Source organism: Lytechinus variegatus, chromosome 2, assembly GCF_018143015.1.
Source record: "Lytechinus variegatus isolate NC3 chromosome 2, Lvar_3.0, whole genome shotgun sequence".
NCBI classification, from domain to species: domain Eukaryota; kingdom Metazoa; phylum Echinodermata; class Echinoidea; order Temnopleuroida; family Toxopneustidae; genus Lytechinus; species Lytechinus variegatus.
In genome coordinates this window covers 12046265-12058665 of record NC_054741.1, presented here as the reverse complement: position 1 = coordinate 12058665, position 12401 = coordinate 12046265, and the positions used below count along the sequence as shown (strand labels likewise).

At 37.8% G+C, this 12401-nt stretch overlaps 1 protein-coding gene across 1 annotated transcript in view; it reads left to right on the top strand.

Annotated features, from left to right (window-relative positions):
- Positions 1-8829: 8829 nt before the first annotated feature.
- Positions 8830-12401, top strand: part of LOC121407337 (glutathione synthetase-like) — a 34001-nt gene continuing 30429 nt past the window's right edge. Inside the window, exon 1 of the mRNA XM_041598374.1 lies at positions 8830-8884. The gene's annotated coding sequence lies outside the window, so the exon portion shown is untranslated. The remainder of the gene's footprint in view (positions 8885-12401) is intronic.

Genomic DNA, 12401 nt, shown 5'->3' with positions numbered 1-12401 from the left:
GACCGCCAGTGTTACGAGGCTTTTGGAAAATTTCTTCCGCTATATATATATATATATATATATATAAACGATATTGGCCCGAAAGTTCTCAACATATGCATGCTGCCGGATAAGAGCAGACAAAAATTGTCTGCTCTGTTGAAGAGTCCTAGGATGGAAGGCTCATTCCAGCCCAGCCTAATTTTCATACCCTTTGTTTCAGTGGGCAGTGCTCGCTCAAGCATGAATAGTTTTCCAACTTTTAGGTGTCATTTCATTTGAAAGTTGACTTTATTGGCTTCCATATACAATTGATTTGCCCCAAAATTGATATTTTTTTTATTTGGCAGCCATTTAAAAAGTGCAGAGACTCCAACCCCATACACCTTCTGATCTGAAGTTTCTCCCGCCTGGATCCCCAAGCAACAGTAGCGTACCTAGAATTTTCCAAAGGGGGGGGGGCGGCAAATTCTTCCGCCAAAAAAAATTACCAATCCTCCCCCCCAAAAAAAAAAAGGTCTTCAACCACAAATATAAGGATTTTGTACCAGAAAAAAAATTGACAAGCAAAAAAAAAGAAAGGTCTTCAAGTTCAATTATGCCTCGTCAGGAGGGGGGGGGGGCAGGATACGTCCCTTGCATGGGTTGTGACTCGTCAGGGGGGCAGTCTGCCCCCTTTGCCCCCCCCCCGTAGGTACGCTATAGTGCCAAGCAAACTTCAACTTGATTTGCGCGCGCCTAGCGCACATCATGAGCGCGAAGTCCCTTGAGGCCGGGGTGTAGCTTTAGGGTCCAAGATGCTCTCCCGTGCTATCTCAGGCTTATTTTCAATATTTGATAAGTAAATAAAAATCCAATGATTCAAACCATACATTTTGGCTTTATAAAACTTAATATCATTATTCACGCATGCATATGAAATTGATAAGCATCTACAAAGCCATACATTTTTACGATATGTTTATTCGTATCAACCAGTAAAGACCACTAGCGTACCACTAGGGGGGGGGGGCAGTCACAACCCATGCAAAGGACGTTCCCCCCCCACCTCCCCCCTGACGAGCTTGAAGACCTTTTTTTCTGGTACGAAATCCTTTATTTGTGATTGAAGACCTTTTTAGATAATCCTCTGTGGCCAGGTCCCTATGCAAGTCCTATGTGAAACGGGCCCCTGATGATAATTTCTGGAGTAAGATTCCTTAAAGTTGGTTATCAGCAATTACACTGCTTCTCTAATTAGGCCTATTTCACATGGCATATAGAAACAAAAATGGAGGAATTTCCTCACTTTTTTCTTTCTAATGATATATAGAGTCATCAATTTATGTCATGTCATTCATGTTATCAATTCTTTATATGCAACGGAGGAGGCCCTAACTCTATGGATGATGCTATTATGATGGCTCGCGCCTGCTTAACGAGATTGCGCACAGCTTTGACGCTCTATATACTTATAGCCCAGGATAGAAGAGGCATAACCTTGTTTTTTCATATATACAATATCTTTTAATGGTTTCTTGTCAATTCGAGGTTGCTGATTACGAATCTGAATGATGCTACTCGTGTAACTTTGAGCATTTTCCGCAAATTGGCAAAATCCAATATGGCCGCCAAAATATGCAAATTACCCATGAAAATCATAAAATTACCCGCACATTGGTTATAAAATATATTATTTGCGTTTCAGGAGTGAAATACTCTCTAAAAAAAAACATTTTTGACAAAATATTTATTTCTTGATATTCAAAATGGCTGTCACAGACCTCTGTATACCCTATCATGTACTGAGTAGGGAAATCAATTTTTCACAAAAATGATCAATAAACTGCAAGTACTTGTGATCTATATATGGACGAAGTAATATATGAAAATCATCACTGCTAGCATGATAATCATTTATTATGTCATGGGAAAATTGCTGTATTTAATATTCAAAATAGCTGCCACTGGCCCAAATAGTATTATTTTCTATGAAGGGGCCAACAGAAATCGCAAGAGTGAGCACTAAAATGCATATTATTACGAGAAACGAGTGGAATACTGACTAAAAACACAATTGCTAACAAAATATATTATTCATTATGCCATGTATGATTGTGATAAATGCTATATTTTGATATTCAAAATGCCCGCCAAAGGCCCTTACAGTATTATGTACAATGATAAAGAGGACCAAAGAAATCACAAGAGTGAGCACTCAAATGCATGTATTTATGAAGAATAAATGTAATACTGTCTAAAAAACCGAAATATATCATTCAGGTTTAAAGTTGTGTTTAATACTGTAATTTGACTTTCAAAATGGCTGCCATAGACATTGATTGTATTATGTGTACAATGCGATCTAGGAAATAATTTTTCACACGACTGAGCACCATAAATGCACGTAATTATGATATATGAGTAAAATGTTGTCTGAAAGCATAATTTCTAACATTATCAGTTCTTCTGCCAGGTAGGTGATTAATACTGTATTTTGAAAGTCAAAATGGCCGCTACAGCCCCCAATTATGTACAATGCGAATGGGGACAAATGATTTTAACAGATTTTGGCTTTGCTTGAATGACTAAATGGTTTTGTATGAGTGAAATATTGTCTGAAAACATGATTACTAACGAAATATATCATATCATCTAAAATTTAGGTGATAAATGTTATATCTCGAGGTGATAAATGTTATATCTCGAGGTGATAAATGTTATATCTCGAAATTCAAATGGCCGCCATACCCCCTTTTGTGAAAATTATATGTCATCATTCAAATTGTACATAATACAATAAGGGCCCATGGCGGCCATTTTCCATTTCAGAATGCAGCACTTATCACCTTAAATGCACCAGATATGATATACCTCGTTAAGAACCATGTTTTTAGACAATATTTCACTCTAACATCACTCTTATATGCAATTAATACTTATAGTCAAGCAAAGCCAACGGTCCAGATTATATGTCCCAAAGTACAATGTACATAATACTTTTATATAGGATCTATAGGGCAGCCATTTTTTAATTTCAAAGTACAGCATTAAGTGATGTATTTATTTAGAAATCAAAGACAATATTTTTACACATACATCACAGTTACATGAATTTAATGATTCTCACTATTGTAAAAAGTAGATTCCCTATATACGCATGTAGCATAATAGTTAGGGCTTGTATCAGCTATTTTGAATGTCAAAATACAGTATTTATCACTTACATGGCAGAAGAAATGCTACATTTCATAAAATCATGTTTTCAAATAATAATTTATCATACAACAGGATTTTATGGATTTCATAGTCAAGTAAATCCAGATTCTTACAAAATACATGTCTCCGATATAAGTAATACTATTAGGGCCTATTGTGGCCATTTTGAATTTCACAATACAGCATTTGTCTCATGCATGTTTTGCTAGAAAACATGTTTCAGACATTATTTTACTCTGTGATCACAATTACATGATTTTTTTAGTTCTTACTCTTGTGGAAATTAATTTCTCCAATCGCATTGTAGATAATGTATAATGGGTCTATGGCGGCCATTTTGAATGTCAAAATACAGCATTTATCACATAAATTGCATTTATATTTCGTTAAAATTGTATTTTTAGCCAGTATTCCACTCGCTTATCTTAATACTAGTGCTCACTCTTGTGATTTTCTTTTGTCCCCATCAGCATTGTACCTGTCCTGGCGTTTGGTGGCTCTTTGAATATTAAAATGCTTCATTTATTACATACATGACATAACAAAATAATGATACATTTTGTTGGCAATTATTTTTTTATCCATTAATTCACACAAAAAAATCACAATTACGTGCATTTAGTGCTCACTTTTGTGAAATTTAGTTTTCCCCATTCATATTGTACATAATATAAAGAATACATGTGTCTATGGCGGCCATTTTGAATATCTAGAAACTATTTTTTTGTCAAAAATAGTTTTTTCAGAGAGTGTTTCACTCCTGCAACGCAAATAAATATATTTTACAACCAATGTGAGGTAATTTTATGATTTTCATGGGTAATTTGCATATTTTGGCGGCCATATTGGATTTTGCCAATTAGTAGAAAATGCTGAAGGTTACACGAGTGGCATCATTCAGATTCGTAATCAGCACCCTCGAATTGACAAGAAAACATAAAAAAATATTGTATATATGAAAAAACAAGGTTTGGTCAATTTTCTATGGGGCATATATCCTGGACTATTACCTTGAAATCGGCTTGGATATGAAAATCTAATTCCAGTTTTTAAACAGGTGTTTGGGCAGGAGAAAGACCATTTTAAGGGGAAGAAAATACAAGCGGGAGAAACAGAGCCTGTGCGGGAGACATTAAATCTCAAGCGGGAGAACGGGAGATTTGGGGAAAACGCGGCCTTTCGGCGGGATATCTCCCGCCGAAAGCGGGAGAGATGGAGTCTCTCAAAGTGTATATTTTTGGGGGGACGCAGTGTATTCGGTTCTCTTTCATTTCCGAAGTTCTCTTTTTCTCCTTTTCCCCCGGGGGTTTGTTGTTGTTGTTGAAATTCTACGGGAGTGCTCCCGCATGCAGCTAGCCCCCATCTGATTTCATTGCCTTAGACAGCAATCTGCTTCCATTAAAAATGTTAAACTTGATTCCTGAACCATTTTCACCCCCACTTTATATACTCTGCCCCCCGGGGGGGGGGGGCACTTCCATTCACGAGTGGATATACCATGCGCGACCATGGGGTCTCGAAAAGCACCCTAAACACGTAATTTCCATATTCTGAAAATGCACCCCTTAACAAGTATTGGCGTGTAAAACCCTACCCTTAACAAGTATTGGAAACAAAACGATACTCTTGGCAAATAGTCCCTGAAATGAACCCCTAACCAAGTACAGGAATGTTCATTGTTACGGGTCCTTCGGTCGTCGGCTACTCCCCACCTTCTTCACCTCGCGCATATCGGACTCTAAACACGTAGTGTTGGGGCAAAAAGGACATCCTTTATAAAACATTTTGATTTTGTTTTATCATCCCCGCAAATTCGACCCTAAACACGTAATTTTCCTAGCGAAATAGATACCCTTTTTTCATTATTTTTGTGTTTTTGACACCCTTATCACGTTACGTACGTAACGTGCCCTATCGTGAAAAAGACATCCTTTTTACGTGTTTTTTTGGTCGCGCATGTATCCACTCGTCAATGTAAGTGGCCCCCCCGGGGTCGGGACTCGGGGCCGTCGTTTTCCCCCATATACCGCGTAGCCTGCCCCCCCCTTCCTAGGCTATAGGGGCTAGGCCCTAAGGCCCCCATCTCACTAGGATGGCGATCATGGCGACCATGGCGATCTGTCTAAATCCCGCAAAGCGTAGCAGAATCGTCCTCAAATTCTATTTTTAGCCTGCGAGGCGATTGCACTACAACTTCACTGCGACGGACCTGCGCTGAAGGCGATGGTAATACGCTGGTAGTACGACGCTGCCACTCTCTTGCCACGATTTGAGGCAGATGTGATGCGCTGCTTCTGCGATCAAAGCGACCGTACAACGAGGCCCATACGCTAATTAGGACCTCGGTACGGTGGTGCTACGAATGGAACGATTGTGTTACGTTCATGATGGGCTCTTGAAACGATTTCAAGCAATCGGCATATTGATCGCGGCACATGAGACATTTTTCAGTCGATTGCCAACTTCCGACCAAGATGGATGTCCAGAATTTGGTTGGACTTATACATCTTAGCATTATACAACAACTTCAGTTAGAAGTTGAATACGAGGACCTGATACGAGGACAGTAGGAGGAGGCCAAAAAGATACTGGGTCCGATCCTGGCTGTCACTTAAGTCATAATATACAAAATATATTAAAATTTCACTCAAAAGATGTCGATGCGCCTAATAGTTAATATGAGGGATGCATCCAGAATTTCATAAAAGAGCATAAAAATGTTTTATATTTTTTTATTTTTTTCCACAAAAGTTTGTCACTCAAAATTGTTAGGTAAATTCCTTTCAAATTTGCTTTCAAGAAGTAGTCTACTGATGTGAGAGCACTAATAAGGGGGGGGGGGGGACAATGCCAGAATCCCCATAAAGTGTGCTTTCCCAATCAATACATCAGTGATCGAATCATTAAAATTTTAATATTGTTTACTGTCACTGTAGTTAGAATTCATTCTATTTTTAAAACATATTCAATTTATATATTTTTGCGGAGGTAACCCATTTCGTCATCAAGACATGCGAGCGTTTTTTTTTCTCTCTTTCAAGCTGGCTCAGCAGTTAGATTTTCATCCTCCTACTATACCTCCTTCTCCTCCTCCTCTTCCTCCTCCTCCTCTACCACCACCATAACCTCTTGTTCGCTTCCTCTTGGACCGCCGGCATAACAGTTTGGGCAGCTTCCCTTTTTGGTCCTTTTTCTGGGAAGTATATTTGAAAACGTCGTGGTGTCGCCTCGTAATCTGTTGAAAATGTGATAATCCGCTACCATCGGCACGTTGTTTCATAGCAGCGCGGACGGTCGCTGCTCAATCGCTGGCCAGTCATCAGCGGCGCAGCAAAAGCGCAACGCGAATGCCTGCAGCGGGCTGAGAACGTGTGCCACATGCCACCCAAAGGGAAAGCGTCGTGGTGGAAACGGTGTGAAGCGTGTCGAGCGCAAGGCAGTCGCCTCGTAAACGGAAGCAGCGTAGCAGAATTGTCTTGGGAACGGGCCTGAAAAACACGGGCGATCGGTGCCGCTTTTAATGCGCTTCTACTACGCTTTGTGCGTTGGAGCTTCGTTACAGCTACGAATATGTCGTTTGTAATACGCTCTTGACTCGATTATGATGCGCTTTAGCACCTCCGCGATCTCGCTACGTAAGTTTTGAACATGTTCAAAATTTTGTGGCGACCAGGAAGATGGTGGCGATCCTTGCCGCTTCTGAAAAGATCAAGGTACGACGGAGAAGATTGAAAAGATCAAGCCACGTTCAAGCTGCGATATACCACGCTTTGTCGATTTTTGACGATCGCAGCGGAATCGCCATCTAGTGAGATGGGGGTATAAACGCGAGTGGGATCGGACCGTACTTATATACAGCGTTTCGTGATTACGTCACTGAGCTGCATGATCAGTCACATAGACCTTATCGCAAATAGCGTCTGTCGCGTGAGGGCGTCTGTCATCGCAGAGGATCACGGGATGCGAAAGGGGGCAAACGCAGAATCGGCTTTTGGGAAGCCATACAACGCCATATGTTTTGTGCAGTGTCACTCAAAATCCAGGCTTTTTTAAAAGTCTGATTTCTTCGTATTTAAATTACTTTGGATACTTGAATGTGGATTTATAGAACAATCTATGTATCATGATTGCCCAGTGAAAGTATGAACTCAATACTCACCATATTTTCGAAGTTTTATGGGGCTAAACTTGGGAAGATTTTGTGGGAAAAGTGAAACGGTGATTGCGGGTCAATGCCGATCGAGTTTAGAAAAGAGCACGTCGGCGCATGATCCCAATTAGATAGCAAATTTTTCCATTAAAGAATATTCATGAGAATCATAAATTAGACCGTATATCTCCATATAATTTGCTATATAGTTTTGTTATTTTGGCCGGGGGCAAATAAAGAGCCCGAGTTGCAAAGGATGCAACTCGGGCTCTTTAGTTTGATCATACAAGCTCTATATAGGGGGTGAGACAAATCTAAAGAATATAAAAAAAAGCTATATATATATATATATATATATATATATATATATATATATATATATATATATATATATACAGTATATATATTTATTTATTTATTTATATATATATATATATATATATATATATACATAATGAAGGACATATAAAAATGACATGCATATTAAATATATCCCTGAATTTGAAACATCCCTCCAACTCTCTGTAATTTTATTTTGTCTGAAACTTAGTAGATGATGGATATTAAATTCATATAAATGATATATTCCATTCTTTTGATAAAAAAATCTTATTTCAACATTTACATCTTCAATTTATTTCATCGCATTCAGTCACTTCTCTTACAGATCACCTTCCTCATAAATTTTCTTTTTGTATCTTATTTTTCTCTCAATATATTTTCATCTATTCTCATTTTTTATTTTCTTTTTTTTTCCTCATTATTTCATTCATTATTTTTGTCTAAGCATGCCAATGATTAAACTTCAGAATGTCCGACCACGATCCTGAATAATATGCAACTATTATGTAGCCTACTCTTTGGAGAGAAGAAGAAAACACAGCTCGGTTTTTAGGCCTACTGAATAAAATCATGATTGAGATAATTATTTATGAAACATGTATTCTTGACTATCGATTGATATTACAAACATACATAACTAGAATAAAGTAATCAAATGTACTGCAGAGTTTGTTTTATTGATCATCATTTTATTTTTGCTTGGAATTAGGGACCAGTTTCCTCCACTGCCTCGCCGACGTACACTGTCCCCGGGCCGAGAGTGCATGCCCACTGTCATGACTGTCCGTGCATGCAAGCACACTGCACAGCAGCTGCGCAGCTCAAAACACGCACAGACAGTGCGCGAAAATGAAAGAAAATTATACTTTTCTTCATAAAATCTGTGGTAATTCTTGTAGCTATAGACAGCACATCTATCTCTGCCACCCATGATTAAAAAGAAAAGTGATGTTAGACTCTGGAACAAATATGACGAGGCGTTTACTGGAAGTTAACAAAATGTTGGCTGCGGGCGTCGATCGTATTTTGATACACTATGGAAATCGTACACTTTATTGTCGGCTGCTTGCGCTCGCATGGTCGCATCCGGACAACAGCGGCGCTATTGCCCCCTTTGCGATCCCATGATCCTTTGCGTGAATCTATTTGCGATAAGGTCTATAGTCATAGCATAGACCAATCCATCGGCCGTCTGGACTTCACTGCTACATATCGGTATGAAAATCGTATAATTTTATTTCATTAGGTCATTAATTATTCATCGGAAAGGATGTGCCTGTGAGTTTTAACAAAATGAAATAATTTTCGCATTTGCGGCCTGTCTTCGGTCTTAATAATAACTTCTTATTTGGAAAATTTGTAGTGTACGGTCCCGCCTGCTTATATTCACGTTTGTTTTTGTAATTGTATTTTTAAATGACAAATTGACATGAGCAGGGGCGGTATTCTGAAAACCGTGTTATTAGCACGAAAACGGTGATACTGTTAGCTAACATGATTGGTTTTCTGAAAATGATGTTGGCATGAAAAACAGCTGGCAGCCGTCTGATTCGAGGATTTTTTAAACATTTTTAATTTTGAAAACAATTTCTCCTCGACCTCGATGACGATGGCTCGCTAGTATCGTGCAGCCACCATTAGGGGGTTAACAATGCAAAATCGCCCTGACGGGGCTCATTGATTTTTGTCTTTATTTCTTAGAAATATGTAAAAAAAAACTGTATGAAAATACAGACTATTATTCCATTTTGGCCTGAAGCTCACCAAAACGGGAAAAATAAATTTGAAATAAAAGGGGAAAAACCACTTGTTCACTGCTACCACCCCGCCTGTGGGGAATCTACAGGTAGGACTCACTCACACAACATGCGAGGTTAGTAATACTAACCTCGCACAACGCATGTGGTTTCATAGTGGACTTTGACGTTTTCATTCATCACACGAATGTGAGGGAATTAGAAACGCCAAACGTTTCAGTATTTCTCCACTAATGATTTCTTTTTAATAAATTTAGTTTAAAAAAACAAAATGAAGTGGAAATTATTTATAAAACTGTTTTATCGCTTACCTCCAAGTCTCAACCAGGATCTTCTTCTTCTTATATTGGTTTGAGTGGCGATTAGTCATATTTGACTATTGTCGCCATTTACTCTATTAATAAAAAACTCACTTCTCACATAATAAAATTATTACCAATAATAATTTATACATATGTGAAATATTTTTCATGTGCATCCTTCTAATATGAAAAAGGGATGATTATGGTACAGTTTGCCGTAACTCTAATCAAAATGGCATATAAACAAATCTTCGCCAAAAACAAACCGCTAGCTTCAGCTCAGTTCCAACTAGTTGCGCTTGCCCTGTCCTAACTCCGTTCGATCCGTCCTTAATACTGCGGTGGAAAGTACGCAAACAACAATCGAAAAGCAATTTTTCGTATCGAACATTCTCAATTCAAGTCGTCAGCGCATAATAGGAAATTGTACCAAAAATCAACAGGTTGCATCTCATGTATATACTTATTGGTAAAGTACGCCATCTTTTGACAAGATGATGATGAAAGTGGATTGAACGAGCAAGAAAATAATGCTGATCGCCTAGAATGCAGCTAGCTTGCAACACCGTAAACAAAGGTACGGTAGGCACTTAAGAACCAAGTTTGAAAGGACACTCGTAAAATTACGTCACTCTCGCGATGAATAATCATTAGATCGTGGTCGTGCGTGTTCAATAAAAACTCTCTGCATGCATGCACTCAGTGTGTATTGAACACGCACGACCACGATCTAATGAATATTCATCGGCGAGAGTGACATAATTTTACGAGTATATATCCTTTCAAACTTGGTTCTTAAGTGCCTACCGACTTTGAAATAATATCGCGCGCCCTCTTTAGGCAAAAGTTGATATCAACGCTGATCAAGAGGCATCTACGTGAAGATCACGAAAAATGCTCTTATTTTATTCAAAACAACACCAAACAGAATTCAACAAACGATCCATATGGTTCGGTAAGTGTCATAGAATAAATATAATGCTTAGCTACGATGTAAAGTCATAGTTATTTTAGTAAAAAGGGTGTGAAAGATTCGCGTGCACCAGGTGCATATGAATCCTTCACACACGAGACGATTTGAAACCATGAGTGGGTAGGACTATGGTATGCCAATGTTGTACAGAGCACACACTTTAAAAAATCATTAAAATATCACTTTTGTGACCAAAATTACTAATTTCCATACAGTTGCAATTTATTTTTCATTAGTAACTTGTGAATAATTTTTGTATTCACCAGAGCGCTCAAAAACTTTGAATTTGGGGCATATTTTTTGGTACGCCCTCTATTGGTGGAAAGTAATATGGCAAGAAAATTTTCATTTTTTGATCTCTATTTTTAATTAAGAAAAAAATAATTTAAAGAATCAAATTTAAATAAGAGTTACATTGTATGAATAATAGGTGTAATGGAGACTGTCAGTGTAAAAAAATCAAGCATTTGCCCCAAAGAAAAAGAGAAAATAAGCCAAACATTGCCACCCTTATTTTGCCACACATGGAGATATAAGTGAGAACAAGGTTATATCATAACCTTGTTCATTGAATGAGTGGGAAAAACAGTGATTTACTTCGGCTGTCGCGCGACTTCACTTCCCTTTTTTATCCGAACTTAATAGATAAACATATGGCCATTGAGTCCCTGTACAAATCGAGCTAGAACTTCGGTCTCTATTTGGTGAGTGGAGCCAGCGGTGGCGAGGAAGATAACACAAAATTTGGTATTCTGAAAATGGTGTTGGCTAAAATTTTGTTCAAAGATAACACATGATTTAAAGAACAAGTCCACCTCAACAAAAAATTGATTTGAAAAAAATTGAAAAATCCAACAAACATAACACTGAAAATTTCATCAGAATCATATGTAAAATAAGAAAGTTATGACATTTTAAAGTTTCGCTTAATTTCACAAAACAGTTATATTCACACCCTGGTTGGTATGCAAATGAGGAGACTGATGACGTCATCCACTCACTATTTTGTATTTTATTATATGAAATATGAAACATTCTAATTTTCTCCCCATTGTCCATTGAAGCAATGATTAATTTCTCCATGAAATTTGGAATTAGCATTGTTTAATACTATATGATTCAGTCAAGTCGCTCCCTTTGGTCAGATCTGTAAAAAATGAAACATTGTATAATTCAAACAATAAAGAACAGAACAGAGAATTTAGCCAAGAGGGGGTTGAACCAAGGCCTGTTCAGACTTTCTGTACAATTTGCTTCATTGAGCGGGTATACTGAGAAAGGTTCAATAATGCACATTAAATGCTCACTGCCAAACTTACTGAATCATGGCAACAACCATACGTACATGTATAGTGCCCTTTGCCAAAAAAAAAGCATTTATTTTTGTTCATTTCTCATTGAATGTGTTGAACCAAGTGCAATAATACACAAAATCTGCATTGTCCATGGTTTTATCCCATAAACATTTTATTCTTTAACATGTATTAAGAGCTGAAGAACCTGTGTTCTTATTCTTAGCAAAACTACTAAGAACTGCCAAATACTAATTTCAGGTTGATTGTACTAAAAGAAATGATTTAGATAAATTTGCAACTCTTTCCGTAAAAGTCACAGCTTTGCCAATCAATGCTTTAAACAGTCAAAAGTCTCCAACCATGGCTCAAATAACAAAGGAGGTTTAAACAAACAAAAATGTAGTT